This window comes from Odocoileus virginianus, chromosome 2, assembly GCF_023699985.2.
Source record: "Odocoileus virginianus isolate 20LAN1187 ecotype Illinois chromosome 2, Ovbor_1.2, whole genome shotgun sequence".
Lineage (NCBI taxonomy): Eukaryota > Metazoa > Chordata > Mammalia > Artiodactyla > Cervidae > Odocoileus > Odocoileus virginianus.
In genome coordinates, this window is record NC_069675.1 from 24,353,085 (window position 1) to 24,371,958 (window position 18,874).

The 18,874-nt window shown below is 49.6% G+C and overlaps 1 long non-coding RNA gene across 1 annotated transcript; it reads right to left on the reverse strand.

Annotated features, from left to right (window-relative positions):
* Window positions 1–9,434: 9,434 nt before the first annotated feature.
* LOC139037086 (uncharacterized) lies at window positions 9,435–17,611 on the reverse strand. Its single transcript, XR_011489884.1, has 2 exons — window positions 16,590–17,611; window positions 9,435–11,162 (listed from the first exon to the last, which is right to left on the reverse strand). It is a non-coding gene; the product is annotated as an uncharacterized lncRNA (long non-coding RNA).
* Window positions 17,612–18,874: the final 1,263 nt, after the last annotated feature.

An 18,874-nucleotide genomic window follows, 5' to 3' on the forward strand; every position in this document is an offset into this window, starting at 1 on the left:
TGCAATCACTATCTGCAGTGATTTTGGAGCCCCCCAAAATAAAGTCTGACACTGTTTCCACTGTTTCCCCATCTATTTCCCATGAAGTGATGGGACCAGATGCCATGATCTTAGTTTTCTGAATGTTGAGCTTTAAGCCAACTTTTTCACTCTCCTCTTTCACTTTCATCAAGAGGCTTTTTAGTTCCTCTCCACTTTCTGCCATAAGGGTGGTGGTCATCTGCATATCTGAAGTTATCGATATTTCTCCCAGCAATCTTGATTCCAGCTTGTGCTTCTTCCAGCCCAGCATTTCTCATGATGTACTCTACATATAAGTTAAATAAGCAGGGTGACAATATACAGCCTTGACATACTCCTTTTCCTATTTGGAATCAGTCTGTTGTTCCGTGTCCAGTTCTAACTGTTGCTTTCTGACCTGCATACAGGTTTCTCAAGAGGCAGGTCAGGTGGTCTGGTATGCCCATCGCTTTCAGAATTTTCCACAGTTAATTGTGATCCACACAGTCAAAGGCTTTAGCATAATCTCTTGGGTTAGGGAGACCTAATCTCTTAGGTCTCTGTGATGTGTCCGGTCATATTCTCAGCAAACGAAGGGTTGGTTGTAGGGAAGACTTTTCTGGATTTGGGTGGAAGTATACATGGTCAGAGAACAAATTTGGCCTTGGATACAAGAGATGGCATTTTCAGCTCACAGCAGTGGGAACCAATAGAAGGCCCCAAGATGTATTACTTAAGATGTAGTATTGTGCTCAGTTGCTCAGTCGTGGCCAGCTTTATGTGACCTCTGGACTGTAGCCCGCCAGGCTCCTCTATCCATGAGATTTTCCAGGCAAGAATACTATAGTGGGTTGCCATTTCCTTCTTCAGGGGATCTTCCTGACCCAGGGACTGAGCCCGTACCTCTTGCATCTTCTGCCTTGTCAGCTGGATGCTTTACCACTAATGCCATCAGCAGAAGCCCCAAATAAGACTGGCTTAAACCCTGGTGGCTCAGATGGTGAAGAACCTGCATGCAGTGCGGGAGACCCGAGTTCGATCCCTGGTCGAGAAGATCGCCTGGAGAAGGGAATGGCTACCCACTCCAGGATTCTTGCCTGGAGAATTCCACGGACAGAGACAATAGCCCATGGGCATGCAAAGAGTCAGACATGACTGAGCGACTAACACACACTAACAAGAGAGGTGTCTAAACTGGGGCCAAAATGACAGCAGGGACTCAGACTTTTCTAACTGACTTGATATTGGGCCATCTCTATGAGGTCCTGCCCTCATCCATAGGCTCCAAAGAGGGTCATCCTCACATAGACTTCCAGGCTGCACAGAGTAGGAGAAAGAGGGTCCAGAGGGGCTGCTTCCCATTTAGAAGTTCATGGTAGAAGTTCATCCCGTGGATGTGAGCAAGGGAAACTGGGAAGTGTAGTTTTTATTGTCGGCAGCCATGCATCCAGTAAGCACCTTTTGTTCTATTAAAGAAAAGGGGAAATTGTTCTTGGGGAGCAGCTAGCAGCTCTGCATCATGAGACCCCAAGTGCACAGCAAGAAGGTTCTCGTATTGTATGTGTCTGTCCTGTACCTCATTCCCACAGGGTTGGGCAAGTGACTCAGTCCAGGAAAACCACAGTAATGCACCCCTCTGCCCACGGCAGCTGGTCCAGAACTGAGTGCATGACTCAAGGTGAGCCAATGAGAACACTTCCTCAGGATCTTGCCCTAACCAAATAGTGGATGGTACAATTTCCTGTCTGGTCTTGAAACTGTGAAACGGTAACCCTGAACTGACCATGGTCATTTTCCCTGCCAAAGTGGGGCAAAGCCTGCCTGCAGAAGACCTGCCACCTGCCACCCTGCCTTGCCACCAGTCTCTGAGAGACGCAGAGTAGGGAGTCCCGGCAGGGTGAGCGCCACCCCTGCCCTGACTGAACCAGTTAAGTCAGCTGTCCCTTTTCACCAAGCTGATTCAAGCTAAGTTTTGGCCGTTTGGAGCCCAGAGTCCTGACTTAGTACTTAAAGTGCTGCTTTCTCCTGGGGGAGCTCGGGGGGGGTTTGGGTGGGGGTGACAGGGTGGGGACCCCGCTGAGACTGCAGACCTGGAGGAAAAGAATATGGGCTCCAGACAACGGGCAGCTTCCTCCTGCACATTTCACTTGATCTTAGCCAAAAGGCCGAAAGGCCGAGAACCGAGTCTCCTGCACGTTTGGTCTGAGGCCACGTGAAGTTGTCACTCGGCATCTCACTGCAGAGAAATATTCCATTTCTTTGCATTTTTTCCAGTCAGTTCTGTTTCCTGCAAGGCAGCTCAGCAGTGAGAAGGGGGCCTGAGGAGGGGCCACCCTCACAAAGGGCGCATTTTCAGCTTATCCAGGGCCGTTATCAGCCAAACCTAAACTCTGAATCACCTGCATCTGTGGGCAGCCCCATAGGTGGGGCGGCTTGATTCCCCTCTGGGCTTGCCTGTGTCAGGACCTGTGAGTGGGGGCGGACTTTCAACAAAGGTTCGTTGTTTTCTGTCCCTCCTGCTATCAGGGCTCTGGCCAAGGCATTCCTGAGCCCCTCTTCCTCGTCTCTCTACTCACCTGCAGTCCCTGGCCCCCTCCCTCTGGGCACCATCCATCACCACTTGACCTAGTACCCAGGCCTCCTGTATCAGCATAAAGCCCTCAGAGGAGAGGGGGTGGGGGCTGGAGAAGGAAGGCAATGTGCATGCCTATCTCTCTCCGACTCAGTCAGAACAAGACAGAATCTGAGAACGCCCTGTGCTTCCCAACCCGTGACTCCCCTAGTCCCTTGGGGCCTCCGGAGTCCTCTGGACTGCAACCAAGCTGTCCTGGGCCTGTGGTGTCACCTGATGGCCAGCTATGGAACTGTCTGGTTCCTACCTTTTGTTTCTTTTGCAGTTGAAGGGAGGGTCACATATGTACCATAATCTGCCTCTTTTCTTTTCTTTTTTTTCTTCAATATTCATTACTTTATTAGGCTGCATCAGGTCTTAGTTGCAGCATGCGAACTCTTAGTTGTTTATGCATATGAACTCTTAGTTTCAGCATGTGGGATCTAGTTCTTTGACCAAGGATCAAACCCAGGCCTCCTTCATTGGGAGTGCTGAGTCTTAGCCACTGGGCCACTAGGGAAGTCTCTTCACTCTGTTTTTGTTCTTTGTTTCTTCTTGCACAACCAGTTCAGTTCAGGTCATTCTTCCTCAGGATGTTTTTTTTTGGACACACCACACAGCTTGCAGGATCTTAGTTCCCCAACCAGGGATTGAACCCGGGCCCTCAGCAATGACAGTATGGAATCCTAACCACCAGACTGCCAGGGAATTCTCCTCAGGGCATCTTTAAAACCCAGATTTCACACCCTGAACCCCCTTCCTTCATCTCCTTTCTAATGACCCAACCACAGTTACCTCAGGAGCTCCTTTCTCTAGTTTATTCTTTCAGCTCAAACAATGCTGGCTGACTGCTTGTCAGGATAGAGCCAGGACTTCTCCTGCATCAAAAGAAAGGCAGACTGAATTCCAGAAAGATCCATCAGAATGATGAAGAACAAAAGCTTTCAGCCTTCAGAGCCCTTGAATTGCACCTGGAAGTTTCCTTCAGAGCGCCCCACCCATCACCTCATACTTCTATTAAGAAACCTCCTTTCCCTCAAGCACCAGCTTTCAAGAAAAAAGTAAACAGACTTTTCTAGATGCACATTGTTATTTTCCATTTCTACCTACAGGTCTTGCAACAGCAGGGTTTTTCTTTTTTCCCCCGTGTGGGTGTGTGGCACTCAGCTTTTAGATGTGTTAAATGAGCATTTATGGCTCAACCTGGAAAACTGAGCCCCATTCATAACGCTGAGTCCTAGACTTTTTTCTCTTGGCTCATTGTCTGGAACCCTGACCCACTTCCCAGAAACCAAGTTTTGAAATATTGCTAACTGGTAAGCAGGGACTTACTACCTGACTAGACATTTAAGATGAAGAGATACTTTCCAGGGCAAGATGGTGAAGGCCTTTTGTTGTTTCAAAAAGGATAATATACAAGAACTATCTGATTTCCCAAGGAAAGGAATCTGCTAGAACTCTTGGGGCTTGCAGGATGGGCAGGGCTAGTGGGCTAAGGCTGGTGTAGGAGACAGTATGTGAAGAACCAAGTGATGCTGTAGACTCAAGAACCGGGCAGAGAGGATGCAGGAAGGGCTGGGCTGAGTGGAGGGGTCTGGGGAGAAGTGTTAGGGCCACGTACTGGAGAGGCAGACCCAACTAACGTCTATTAAGCACCATCCACATGTCAGGAAGGGCCCAGTGGGGAAGCATGTGGATTCCCAACACCGCCTAATCATTCTATGCCCCATCAAACTGGCATTCCTTTACTATGAGTTCAGCTTTACTGTAGTGGAACTAATCTCTGCTTGGAGAAAGGAGAAAGCAGGCTGAGGAGAGGATCCGTACTGCAACACTCTATCTCCTCTGAGCAGTTCAGCTCTGACTGTGAACTTACCTGCTGCAATTAGACACACAAAAACTTGAGACCTTGCCCCATGCTCCTTATGAAACAGCTTAGAAATCAACTATTATTCTGGCCTGTTCTTTTGGGTTCCCCCACCCCACTGCTGATGCTGGGAAAGATGGAGTGCAGGAGGAAAAGGGGCGACAGAGGATGAGATAGTTGGATGGCATCGTCGACTCAATGGCCCTGAGTTTGAGCAAGCTCCAGGAGATAGTGAGGGACAGGGAAACCTGTCATGCTGCTGTCTATGGGGTCGCAAAGAGTCGAACAGACTGAGCGACTAAAACAACAACCCCACTGCTAGTAGCTTATTAAAGCAGAACATCCAACTGACTCTTCAAAGTGTTCCAGACATGATTTTCTTCATCTCCTTATATTTCCAGTGATGCCTGAGCACCTTGTAAAGATGGCGCCCAAGCAGCTGCCTGACTGGCTTGTCCCTTACACCAGCTCTGGTGCTGGCACTGAGAATGCTCTCGCCCCACTGTGTAAAGTAACGTGATCTGCAGTCTACCTGGTGAAACCCAGGCTGAGGGCAATTAGGTTAGCTGCCCAAGAGGCCCATAGCTGGTGAGTGAATCCCACGTTTGAGATGAGATCTGAATTCAGCTTTGTCCGTCTCATTCCAAAGCCCAAATCTTCTTCATCTCCTCCCCCTCCCCCCAGGAGAAAATGGAAAGAGAAAGGTGATGAGAGCAGGAGGGTGATTCCTCTGAGGAGATACAGGAAGTAGAGGTTTGAAAGTGCGTGCATGCTAAGTTGCTTCTGTGATGTCTGACTCTGTGTGACCCTGTGCACTGCAGCCTGCCAGGCCACGGCATTCTCCAGGCAAAAGTACTAGAGAGGGGTGCCATGCCCTCCTCCAGGGGATCTTCCTGACCCAGGGACCAAACCTGAGTCTCCTGTGTCTCCTGCTTTGCAGGTGAATTCTTTACCGCTGAACAGGCAGCTGTAACATGGAGAGTCAGGGATCTGCCTCTGCAAGATGGCTCAAGTGGAAGGAGTAGGGTGGAGCCAGCTTGGGCTCCTGGACTGTTGGAGGGGAAGCCGACTTGTCTTGGAGAGAGGGGAATGTGTATACTGCCAGGCCAGGATCTCTTCTTCTGCACACGGCCACCTAGTAATGCCCACTGAAAGGACGAGGCAGGCCTGGAGTCTAACAGAAAGAGGCTGGGGTCCAAGAGGAAATTTTGCAGGAGAAATCTCTCCTTCAGCCCTAGAGTCAAGGCTGCAGAAAGTCCTTTGGACCAGATGCAGACAGGATGCTGAGGGCTCAGGATTTAGCTCTAATTGATCCCCTTTCTCTCCTCATCGCCCTGCCCGCCGAACCCCTAGTCCAGGCCCCCTCTGTTCCAGGGCTAGAGAGGGCCTGGCAGCCTATTCCTGGCCTCGCCAGCAGAGGGCTCCAGAGCAGAGGCCTCCGGAGCAGGATGCCCTGCCTCCATCCCTGCAGGGAGTGTGTGAAGTACTGGGTGGTCCTCCCCGCTCACAGGAGCCTCGGGGTCCATCTGCACGGGTGCTCTTTCCTTGTACACAGGTGTATGTCTGTGTGTGTGACCCCCGCGGGTCTGTGCAAGTGTGCACAGCACCTGTATATGTGGGCCTGTCCATGTCTGTCGGTTCTCGGGCACACGGCCTGTTTGTGTGTTGGTACATGTGTGTTTGCTTGCTTCCTTCTTGCACGCACTGGTACTACTTGTGTCCCTGTGTATATCTGTGTACATGTGTGTGCCTTGTGATTTGTGCATAAGTATCTGTATAATTAAAAGATGCTTGCTCCAAGAAAAGCTATGACACACCTAGACAGCATATTAAAAAGCAGAGACATCACTTGGCTGACAGAAGTCTGTCTAGTCAAAGCTGTAGTTTTTCCAGTAGTCATGTATGGATGTGCCAGTTGGACCATAAAGACAGCTGAGTGCTAAAGAATTGATGCTTTCGAACTGTGGGGCTGGCGAAGACTCTTGAGAGTCCTTTGGACCGCAAGGAGATCAAGCCAGTCCATCCTAAAGGAAATCAACTCTGAGTATTCACTGGAAGGACTGATGCTGAAGCTGAAGCTCCAAAATTTTGGCCACCTGATGCAAAGAGTCTGACTCATTGGAAAAGACCCTGATGCTGGAAAAGATTGAAGGCAGGAGGGGAAGGGGGTGACAGGGGATGAGATGGTTGGATGGCATCACCGACTCACTGGACATGAATTTGAGCAAGCTCCAGGAGATAGTGATGGATAGGGAAGCATGGCGTGCTACTGTCCATAGGGTCGCAGAGTCGGACGTGACTGAATGACTGAACAACAACAATGATCTATGCTGGGCTTTGTGAGGAGAGAGGAAAAAAATAGTGAGAAGGTATGCAGTGGAATCTCAGCATTCTAGGGGCAAGGATGCGGACCCAGCCGGGCTGCCTCCTGCCCTCACTCAGCGCAGTTCCTGAGTTTGTTTGTTAAAATCCTGTTTACAGCAGGTGTAGCGGACGTCTAGTTCCCAGGAAACAGGTTTTCCAGAACGCTGTGTGTGTGTGTGTGTGTGTCTTTTCTGGCTCCTTCTTTTGCAGCTTGAAAATGTTGTTCTCCTCATTGGGAGTGGGGAGCAGTGCCCCAGAGAATGGGGGGAAGGTAGAGGGTCAGAAAAAACAACAGGCCCCTGGCTGCTTCATCCACAAGTGGGGAAGGCAGTGGCCGGGGGACCAAGGTCTTGGCCCAGGAGCCTGGGGGTCCTACCAGCTGGAGGCCCTGGCTGGTGGGCAGCAGCCCCTTCTGGCCTCCTCATGGTGGTCCCAGCCAGGGCTGTGGGGGAGACAGGTGGGATCCTCCCCTCACCTGGGGTCACGTTGAATAGGCACTGGTGGAAGGGAATGGGGCAGAGGGTGACGCTCACCACACAATATTTCCTATTGCTGCTGCAACAGATCACCACAAACTTAGTGGTTTAAAACAACACAAATTTCTTTTACGTTACTGGAGGTCGGAGTCCAAAATCGGCCTCACCAGGCCCACATCCGGGTATTAGCAATGCTGTGTGCCTTCTCGAGGCTTCCAGGGAAACCATCCCCTTGCCTTTTCCAGATTCTAGAAGCCACCTGCATTCATTGCCTTGTGGCCCCTGTCACATTGCCTTTCTATTACTTTGACCTTCTGGACCAGGTTTTATGAGGACCCTTGTGATCACACTGGACCCTCCCAGATAATCCAGGACAATTTCCTCATTTCAACATCCTTAACATGATCATGTCTGCTAAGTCCTTTTCCTGTGAGCTAACATATTCACAGGTTCTGGGCATTACATGTGGACACCTTGGTGGGGAGGCATTATTCTGCCTACTAACTAGGACAATCACAGACAAACTGGCGAAAGGGGGTGACATTTTTTGGGAGGGGGTGCATCCATGGCTTACGGGACCTTAGGTCCCTGACCAGGGATTGAACCCAGGCCCTGACAGTCAAAGGGCCGAGTCCTAAACACTGAGTCACCAGGAATTTCCCAGGGTGGACAGTCTTAATCCTCCTGAGGCTATGCTGAGGCACTGAGTGGGACCCTCACTCCTGCCGAGGAGCAGTATTGTCCTGACATCTTGTCTGGGGGACTGAGCACCAAGAACCAGGGAGTGCTGGCTGGTACAGGGCCCTTCCTTTCTGCCTGCTCTCCCAGCAGCTCCTGGCCAGGCACCAGCTATGATCTCCATTCAGAGTGACCCCTGGGTTCCCTGAGTCCCCCACTCACCTCCCCCTGCCCCTTGCAGCTCCAGATCCAGCCTCTGGCCCTGTCCACACCCCTAGAGCGCTTCTCACTCCTTGGTTCCTTTCCCGTCACAGCCCCCACTCCCTGCCCGGGAGGTGCGTTGGGCTCCAGCCTGCCAGCCCAGGCCCACCCACTAGCCAGCCCTCTCCACACGTGAGAAAACCACCCCACATGGGCTCTCTCCAGCTCCCCACAGAAAAGCCCAACTGCATGACTCGGAGGAGAGGAAGGGGGACGCGCAGAATGGTGCAGGCTAGTGCTCAGGGGGTCCCAGTGGGATGGCGGGCCTCCTGGATGCTTGGTAAGGCCAAACAGCACCGTCAGCACTACTGGAATTAAGCTGGAAATTCCAAGTGCTCTCTGCTGCTAAAAAAAAAAAAAAAAAAGTGTCAAATTTTCCCAGAGTTTTTGTGGAAGTGGGAAGCCCTGAGGGGCTGGAGCACTCACAACACAGGACCCCAGAGCTTTGGGGAAATCCAGACGTTACAATGTGTCCACAGTCCTCTGGCTGATAGCTCCCCCAGCCTCTCAGCTGTTGCTCCCGGCCCTGTGAAAATTAAAGACGCCTGGAGCAGAAGGGGGATTTTGCTTCTCCTAAGGACCCACAGATTTGTTCGTGTGTGTGTGTGTGTCACTGTGACTTTTCTGATAGGGATTAAGTTATTTTTTTCCTGGAGAGAAAAATGTTGACAGGGCTTAGGTGGATCGTCTGCCCAGAAATTCCTGGTTCACTCAGGTGTGCTCTCCCCTTTGTTCTAACACACAGGCACGTGCTCACACCACCCCGAGGTCTGGACCTCACCAACCATGCTGTCTGGGTCCCTTCAGGGCCTCAACTGCACTCCTTATTGTTGTTTCAGTCTCGAAGTCACGTCCGACTCTTTCGTGGCCCCATGGACTGTAGCCTGCCAGGCTCCTCTGTCTATGGCATTTCCCAGACAAGGATACTGGAGTGAGTTGCCGTGCCCTCCTCCAGAGGATCTTCCCAATCCAGGGATCGAACCTGTGTCTCTTGCATTAGCAGTCAGGTTCTTTACTATCTGAACCACCAGGGAAGCCCTACCCAACCACCTAGCCCAGCCCCAACCGGTGTGGGATGGGGATTCCATAGGGGTGAGTCTGCTGGCCCAGAAGAGGCGCGACCACTCTAGGCAAGTGGATGAGTTTCTTGTTGCTGTGGTAACAAATCACCAGGAGCCAAGTGACTCAAAGCAACTTTATTCTGTTACAGTTCTGGAAGTCAGAAGTCCAAAATCAGTCTCAGCGGTGATGACACAGTTTGGTCATGTGCTGCTAAGTCCCAAGGTAGGGCCCAGGTTTCACATCATCCTTTTTGTGGTCAAGATGCTGAGAATGAGATCTGGATCTGAGTTTTGACTCTGCCTCTTCCGAGCTATGGGACCTTTCTGAGCTCCCATGTCCTCGTCAGCAAAATGGGGATGATCACTGGCATACCTCTGTTTTGACAACTAAATAAGATCATGTTCTATTTAACTGAAGTCTGCAATTCTCTGGCACATAGATATGCCTCTAAATGGTGACTCTAAATAGTCTGTCTCATCTGGAATCCTGACCATTCCCTCTTCATGGTCTCATTCTAGGGTCTCAAACTTCTGGAATCAAAGAAGTATGATACCAAGGGGGTGGTGGGATGAATTGGCGGATAGGGGTTAACATATATGCTATGTTGTGTATAAAATAGACAATTAATGAGAGCCTATGTGTGTAGCACAGGGAACTATACTCAGTACTCTATAGTGAGCTAAATGGGAAGGAAATCCAAAAAAGAGTGGCTATATGCAAACGTACTATTGATTCGTTTTGTTGTACAGCAGAAACTAGCATAGCATCATTACAGTTTATCATTTATAGTTTCATAGAACAACTATAGTGCAATAAGTTACAAAAAAAAAAAAAAGCAATCTGATTAAGCTGATTCATACCAATTCCTGCCTCAGCCTTCCTCGATGAGCTTCTGATTTGATAGGTCTTGGGTGGGTTCCCAAACTCATTATTTTTATTAACCTTTTAATTTTTAGTAAATGTCCTGGGTGATCCTGATGTTTATCCAGGTTTGGGAGCCACTGGAATAAGTGACCATGGGGTTTTATTTTAATAAAGGCCAACTTGTGCACTCAAAATCAGGGGTTTAGCTTAGCGGTACCATCTCACGGCCCCTGGAACCACAGCAGTAGGACCCTCTCACTCCCTCTGGGGAGGTGGCATTCCTCCAGAGCACTCTGCAGGAAGGGGTAGGGGCTGCGCCAGCTGTGTCCCCTCCTGCAGCTGTTTCAGTACCGTGGCCCCTTGGAAATCACTGTGAAATCCATTCTCCACATCTCCCAAAGCTGGGCCAGGTGGCTCCTGGCTGGAGCAGCTGATCCCACCCGACTAGAGAGGGTCTGTGAGCCAAGGTAAAAAACCCACCCATTTTCACTAAGCACGGGGCTCCCCCTCCACCCGCAACCCTGCCCAATGCTGCCTTCCTGGGCCACCGAATGCTTTCTGTCCCAAATCAACTCACGCCTTCTCACAGGAAGACTTTACTTGGGAATGCCCAGCTTTCACATTTCTGCAGGTTCACTCAGGACTGTTTTGGCTCTGTAAGTTAGGGGTGGCTGGATTCTGCCTCCACCCTGGAACCCCCAAGGCCTGGGACAGAGCTGGCTGCACTGGGGAGAATGTAGAGAAAGTGCCAGGTTCCCCTCACTCCTGAGAATCACAGCCGATGGGGGCTTACCATGCTGCGGGGAACTCAGCCTGTTTATTAGCTGCACGGAGGTGCAGAAACTGGGGTTTGGCTGAGGAAGAAGGGAAAGGCCCAGAATGAGAGCACTGTCCTCCGCCAAGGACACAGGGCTGTTGACGTGGGCGAGATGGGTGCAGCCTCTGGATCAAGTCCACGGTGAGGAGGAAATGGTTTTCACTGAAAAACAAAGTTGAAAAACAGTTTACTGAAGGGAAGAGAAAGAGGAAAGGGGAGGAAAAAAAAAACCACCTAAAACTGTCTGATCATCAAAATCACCTAGTTGGTTAAAAATACAGATTCCAAAATGCGTTCCAAGTCAATAAAATATTATTCTTGGTAGCTCTGGGTTTCTTTTTCCTTGTGGTTTAAAAATGTAGATCCCTTGTCAATTATATCTCAAAAAAGCTGGGGAAAAAATTAAGCTACATGTAAAGTCAGTTGAAGAATGAAAATCAGTTGCACAGTAAGACAACTTTTTCAGAGGGGATTTTTCAGTGCATGCGGAGATTGAGGAACGTAAATTAAATCGTCACATTTCTAAGCTGGACATTAATATCTGAACTTGGAAGATTTAATAACATAATCAGCTTTTTTAAATTAAGGAGAATCTGCCATTGGAAATAGAATGTAAATCTTTAGAAAATGCAGATTTCAACTCATGTAGCTTGGAAGACCCCTGGCTGGGTAGGTATAATGAGTGAGCGGAAGCAGTGTCTTATGGAATCAACAGCATGGGTTATGTTTCTAATTTTCCCATTAGGCTTTGGGAAGGAGGAAGAGGAGACACAACAGGATCAGGAAGAAAAATCCTAAAAGCCACTTCTCTCCAACTGGCTGGGTGTCTCCAGGCTGGGTCTTCCGCTGAATGACTCTGTCCCATCCCTCCTTCCTTTTTCACTTGTTTTCCAGTGAGTTGTCTCCACTCACCTTCTCCCTTCCCTCTTCTTCCTCCACCTTAAGCCCCTGCCACCTGAACAATGGGAAGCTGACTAACGTCTTTCAATTCTGCAACATGTTCATGTCCCAGTCCCTGGAATCTGTCCTCATATAGGTCTGTGCATGCGTGATTAAATGAAGGATCTTGAGATGGGAAGATTATCATGGGCTATTCTGGTTGGTCTAATGTAATCACTAGGGTCCTTTAAGAGAGAGGCAGATCAAAGAGTAGAAGGTGATGAGATGACAGAAGCAGAGATCAGAGTGATGCCCTTTGAAGATGGAGGAAGGGACCACAAACCAAGGAATACAGACGGCCAACTAGGGCTGAAGAAGGCGAGGAGATGGGTTCTTCCCTGGAGCCTCAGGGAGGAACCAGCCCTCTGACAACTTGACTTTAGCCTGAGACTGATTTTGGGCTTTGGACTTCTAGAAATGTAAGAGAATGAAGCTTTATTATTTAAGTCACTCAGTTTGTAGTGATTTGTTACATAGAAATAAGAAAGTCCTATGCTGAGGCTTCCCTGGTGGTCCAGTGGCTAAGACTAAGTGCTCCCAATGCATGGATGCCCTAGGCTCAACCCTGGTCAGGGAACTAGATTCCACATGCCACAACTAAGAGTTCACATGCCGCAACTGAAAAAGACCCTCTAAGCTGTAATAAGACCCAGGACAGCTAAATAAATAAGTACCTTTTTAAAAAAGAGAAAGAAGTACACCTCCTGACCTCTGCCCTGTCCACCCCACCACCCAGTCCTCACCTGGGACCAAACTCTTGCCAACACTTGGGCCCTTCTTAGCACTGCTGTCCCTGGCCCTCGTAGCAATGTTCGATATTTTCCACCTTGCTCTTTCTTAAACCTTGCATCAGCCCACTCCCCTGCTGGTCCTTCTGCCTCTCGGGTCCTCTTCCTCAGCCCCTTCCTCGTACTCTTCTATGCCACCTCCAACACGGCTGTGTGTCCCAGGGTTCTCTTCTCAACCTGCTCTTCTGCTCACTTTCTACTTTCTAGGAGTGTCACATTCCAGGGATGACCCCCAAATCAAGGCCATGTGCTCCACACCCTAATAGCCAACTGCTAATAGTGGTCTTCCTGCTCCCTCCTCAGCAAACCACTACCTCTATCCGAAAGCATTTTCCACCTTCCCCACCTGTTGAAATCTGGCTCACCAGTTTACTCCTCAAGGTCCAGCTCAAATGTCACTTCCTCCAGGAAGTCTTCTCTGTCTGCCATGCCACATGCTTATCTTAAATAAGTTTCTTTTTATTTTACCAACTTTATTTTTTTTTAGAGCAGTTTTAGGGTTCACAGCAAAATTAAACAGAAAATTCCTGAGGAGCACTTATTTTTCATAGGCTGTTGTGTGACCAGCTTTTATTAACATTATTCATTTCACTTAAATCTATGTAGTAGAGAGGCATTTTCTTTTTCTTTCTTTCTTTAATTCTTTCCTTCCTCTGTTCCTTCCTTTCATCCAGGTTTATTGGACATATAATTGACAAGTAAGAATTGCATATATTTAAGGTGTACAATATGATTTTTTGTGATTGTTTTGAAGTAGTTAATTAACTTATTTGGCGGCATTGAGTCTTAGTCGCGGCATGGGGGATCTTTCATTGAGGCCCTAACATTTCTCTCTAGTTGTATTGTGCAGGCTCTAAAGCCCATGAGCTTCAGTCAGTATGCAGGCTTAGTTCCCCTGCAGCGTGTGGGATCTTAGTTCTCTGACCAGGGATCAAACCTGTGTCTCCTGCATTGGAAGATGGATTCTTAACCACTGGACTACCAGGGAAGCCCCATGATGTTTTGATACACATGTACATTGTGAAATGATTACCACAACCAAGATAATTAACACATATTACTTCACGTTTTACCTTTTTTCCCTTTGTGAAAACAATTAAGAGCTACTCCTTTAGCAAATTTCAAGTTTATAATATAATATAATGCTAACTATGGTGGGGGTGGGGGTGGTTTAGTCCCTAAGGCATGTCTGATTCTTTTGCGACCCCATGGACTGTAGCCCTCCAGGCTCCTCTGTCTGTAGGATTTCCCAGGCAGGAATACTGGGGTGAGTTGCCGTTTCCTTCTCCAGGGGATATTAATTCTAGTCTAGTACTATACATTAGATCTCCAGAACTTATTCATACCGTGTGTCTGAAACTTTGAACACTTTGATCAACATCGCCCCATTTCTCCCATCTCCCAGCCCCTGGTAACCTCCATTCTACTGTCTGCTTCCGTGAGTTGGACTTTTTAAACTTTCACATATGATAGAGATCACGCGGTATTTGTCTTTCTGGGTCTGGTTGATTTCACTTAGCATAATGCCCTGCAGGTTGACCCAAGTTGTCCCAAATGACAGGATTTCCTTGCCATATGCTTGTTAACTCTGCCCATCTGTTGGCCTGAAGGGACTGTGAAACCCTTAGAAGAAGTCATAGCCTGATCAACCTTGGACCCTCAGCACCTAAACCAGTGGGATAGATGGAACTCTAGAACACCCTCCTCACCCACAGTCTGACCAGGAGATAGAACCCCGCCCCTGCCCCTCCTCTCCTGTCTTCCAGTCCAGAGAAGGCTGTCACGGCAGAGCCCCTTAACCTCAAAGGTTCACGACAACAGATGTCAAGTGTCCTGTACAGGCCTGTGCTTTAGCAACACCGGGTGGTGGAGAGAGAACTTGAGCTGTGTCTTGGAGTTCTGGATCCTATCCTGTCTCTCACAGCTTGCCAGCCTCAAACAAGCCCTGTCTGTCCCTCTGAGACTAGGATGCCCTATGTGAAGAAGGAAAGGGTGATCCCTATTCTGTATCTTCCCCAAGAGGCCACACGGATGGACTAGAAGGAAATCCTCCGTGAAGGAACTTACAAGAGGGCGTGGTGCCCCATACCAGGTGCTGGGAGCCCCCAGGGGGCTCTGAACAGGCAGTGCATTGCCCACCAAGCCCAGGACAACAACTACCCCTCCCAACCTCCCTCTGCTCAGCTGACCACAGTTCCCCCTGGGCTCCAGGGTGCTTCTGAGAAGATGAGGGGAGCAGCTGGGTGGCAGAAGAAGGAGCCAGACCCAGCCAGGGAGCACCAGGGGTTGCTGGCTTCAGCCTCCAGCCAGACTCCAAAAGACAGTCAGTCACACCAGGTGGGTGGAGGGGGTACACCCGAAACCCCAGAAATCTCTATAGGTCTCAGAAAGTGCAGCGAATGTGGTAAAGCCCTGCTCTGGTGTTCCCTATTACTTTTGTCCTCATTAATACAATTTAACGAGTATGCATTGATGGGAGACACCAAACACTTTGCAGAGATTCACAGCCTCTGTCCCTCATGGGTCTTCAGAGGGTGGGCAGGACCTGGGAGTCTCTGGAGGGAGCCTGACGCCATTGCTGAAGGAAGCCTGGTTGATTTTGGGGGGAGGCTGGGTTTTGACAGCACCCCACAGCATGTGGGATCTAAGTTCCCCGACCAGGGATCGCCCCCTGCACTGGAAGTGCAAAGTCTAAACCACTGGACCACAAAGGAAGTCCCCTGCTTGGTTTCATAGTCCTTCTAGGTGCTGTGTTTCTGTTCCTGTTGTCTCCCTATAGGGTTTATTAACTCTAGTATAACTTGCCCCAGGTTTCTTAGCTGTGCAATGCTAAAAGAAGCCAAAGACTGTGTTTCCAGCTATACTCAGGCCAGAGAATGGAAAGGACTGTGGCCTCCTGAGGATCTGGCAGCAGGAGACAATGGGAAAGAAGAAAGTGACCCAAAGAGGAAAACATGTAGAGGGAGACAGAGTCAGGGCTGTTTGGTGCTACTGGTCCTCCCGCCTGGAAGTTCTCCTTTCTGAACTAATTCTTGGGAGTTCTGGTGGTAAAGAACTAACACGAGTAATGCTTTTAAAAATCACGTTTTGTCCTCTGGATAAATAAATGCATGCCAATTCTAGAAAATTTTTAAAATTCAGATAACCAAAATCAAAATAAAAACAAAGGAAAAAGAAGAAATCTAAAATTTCTCCTTATCTCACAACTAGTCAAGGTTTCAGTGTATATCCTTCCAGTATTTTTAATGGATCGACATAGTTTCTAAATCAGATTGATTTTTATACTCATCAGCCTTTTGTTTTTCTGCTTACTATGCTTTAAATTTATTTCTGAGTTACTAACTGTTCTTCTATGGCATCATCTTTTATTTATTTATTGGCCACCTGGCATGTGAGATCTTAGTTCCCCAACCAGGGATTGAACCCACGTCCCTGCATTGGAAGCATGGAGTCTTAACCACTAGACCAACAGCGGAGTCTCAGCACCATCTTTGAAAGGCATTTTATTTTCTGGATGGTTCATAATTTATCTAACCAATCCCCTCTCATTGGATATTTAGGCTGTTTCCAGTTTTTCAGGCTTAGAAATAACAATGAAGAACAACCCTATAGCTGTCTTCACACATATGATATGTATGTCCCTAGAATAAAGTCTCAGGAATAAACTCCCTGAATTAAAGGGCTCTAGGTTTTGTTTTCATCACTGAGCAGGCCCCAGAGAAGGCTGGGTGTTTCTAGAAGTCTGTGCACTCAGCCTGGCGCCAAGTCCTGGGGCTCACCCAGCCCCCAAGTCTGCATGCTCCACAAGCTTCAAGTCATCCTCCTTTCTTCTCCCAAACACACCCCCAGGCCGTGGGCTCACCTGAGGAGTGAATTACACCTCCAAGCCCGACATGAGGCCATCTGTCTTATGCTCTGGAATCCTGATGAGATAAAATCTGGGCAGAACACATTTATTTATTTAATGTATTTCTGGGCAGGCCAGCCTCCATGTCAGAGATCACCTTTCTCCAGACCAAGGTTAAGAGTTTACAGGAGGAGGAACAGCTCATGGAGTGCTGAGCGACCAGCTCCAGGGCTCACCCCATGAGGGCCAGAGGGGGCCCCACTTTCCATCACCCCAAGAACATCCTGTCCCGAGTTCCAGCCTCCCACATCCTGCCTCCCAACCTGGGGCTCAGGAAACATCACTGATACAGCTGAGCTGGCAGTGAGGATTCCACTTTTCAGAGGCAGAGCTGGGTTGTGAGCCATGTGCCCAAATAACTCATCGTGAGAAGCAGAGTCTCCCAAGTCCCCATGCCTGGGCGCGGGGTACCTCCATGAGGCCTCTCTGGTGCTGGATTCTGAAATCCTGCTCAGGCCTCTGAGCATGTGCAGCGATCCACTCTTTAGGGCTTTATCCTTATTTTAGGCTCAAACTCTGCCAATGCCCCCATGAGACCCCACAAATATCCGGGGTTCTCTTGTGTTCAGACAATCAGATCGCGTTCCTGACCTTCCTTCCTGCCTGTCCTGTGTCACATCTCTGACTCTCTTCAAGTTTGGTGTCTCTCCATGTAATTTGGGGAGCCTGGGGCTCCTGACCCTGTCAGAACACCAGGGGAGCTCCATAAATACATGGGGTCCAGGGCCTCTCCCCCAGAAACACAGGCTTTGTGGGTCAGGAGAGGTTCCCTGAAACCCATATTTTCACAGAGGGTGGTCCTCCTGGTTCTTCGCACAGAGTTGGCTTCTTGTCCCTCACGTCTGTTGATATGCTGGGGGGACAGGGCCTTTGGCCCCTGAGTCAAGCAGGCCCAAGGCGGGGAAGGCAGTAACAGATGGGCTCCCAGGCTGCCTCCTCAGGTAACCCGAGTTCAGGAGCTCTGGCAGCCAAAGGGGCCCCTCCTGGCGGGGGACTTGGCCGGGACGAGCGGAGAGCCGCACAAAGCCACCCTCACAGCCGCTCTGGCTGTGCGTCCCCGGGCGCTGGCCTGCCAGGGTGCACAGGCGCTCCTCTGTCAGCCGGGTCTAGAGGGTTTGCGGCCGGAGAATCAAAGCAGCATCCTCAGACTCCTGCGGACACTTCCTCCAGAGGCTCTGGAAGCAGCAGTTTGAGGTGGAAGGGCCTCTGTGGGCCAGAGGTTGGTATCTGCAGACAGAGGCCCACACATCACCCTTCCTGTTCCAGTGCCACCCCTTACCTGGGCCCCAGGTCTCCTGTGCCAGCCTGGAGGACTAGGGGGGGCGGGGGATGGCAGCAGGGAGCAAACCTCTTCAGGCTGCTGCCCTTCCCCCACCCTGAGGCAAGAAGGTGAGCCTCCTTCTTTCTCCACACGGGCTCTTGGGACCACCTAGGGCTGCAGTGGATGGTGTGATGAGCCAGAGGTCCCTGTGGGTGCTGGGGGACCCCATAGATGTCCTACTCATTTCCAGCCATTCCTGATTTTCGGCGGTTGAAGCAGTTTAAATGTTCAACAAAACTCATTCCCTCTCTCAGTTAATGGTTAACTCCATGCTCTCAGTTGCTCAGGTCAAAACCTTGGAATTGACCTTGAATCTCTTCTCTCAGAACATGGGTTCAGTCCCTCAAGAGTCCTGTCGGCTGCATTCTAATATAGTCCAGACCCCAGCCACCTCTCACTATTTCTGCTCTAGCATCTCTTGCCCAAATAGTTTCAACAGACTTCCACCCAGTGTCCCTGCTCTACAGAATAACCAGGAGACAGAGCTGGGTGGGGATGGAGGCTCTGCCACTGACCCTCATGTGTGTTCAGGACCCTCCTGTCCAGATTTGATTGTGTCTTGGCCAGTCTTACCAAGAAAAGCAGTTCATTCATCATGTACAAATGAGATTCTTTTTATATCTTTATAAGATATCACTATCTCCCAAATTCTTCAAATCTTCCATCCTAATCCAGGGTTTATGAAATCCACCATCCTCCCATGGACTCCTCTCTGGCATGAGGATTCCAAGCCTCACTCAATACAAGAAAGTCAGTACTGCAGGGGCCTCTCCGGGATGATGCGACGAGGGATGGTGGGGCCCCAGCAGAGCAATGCCCTGCTGGGAAATCGCTGTGATGATTTTGCAGCAGGTGCGATGATGCAACAGCTGTGCGTGAATGACATGGGAAAGCTGGGCCCCTTTGCCCTGGGGATGCT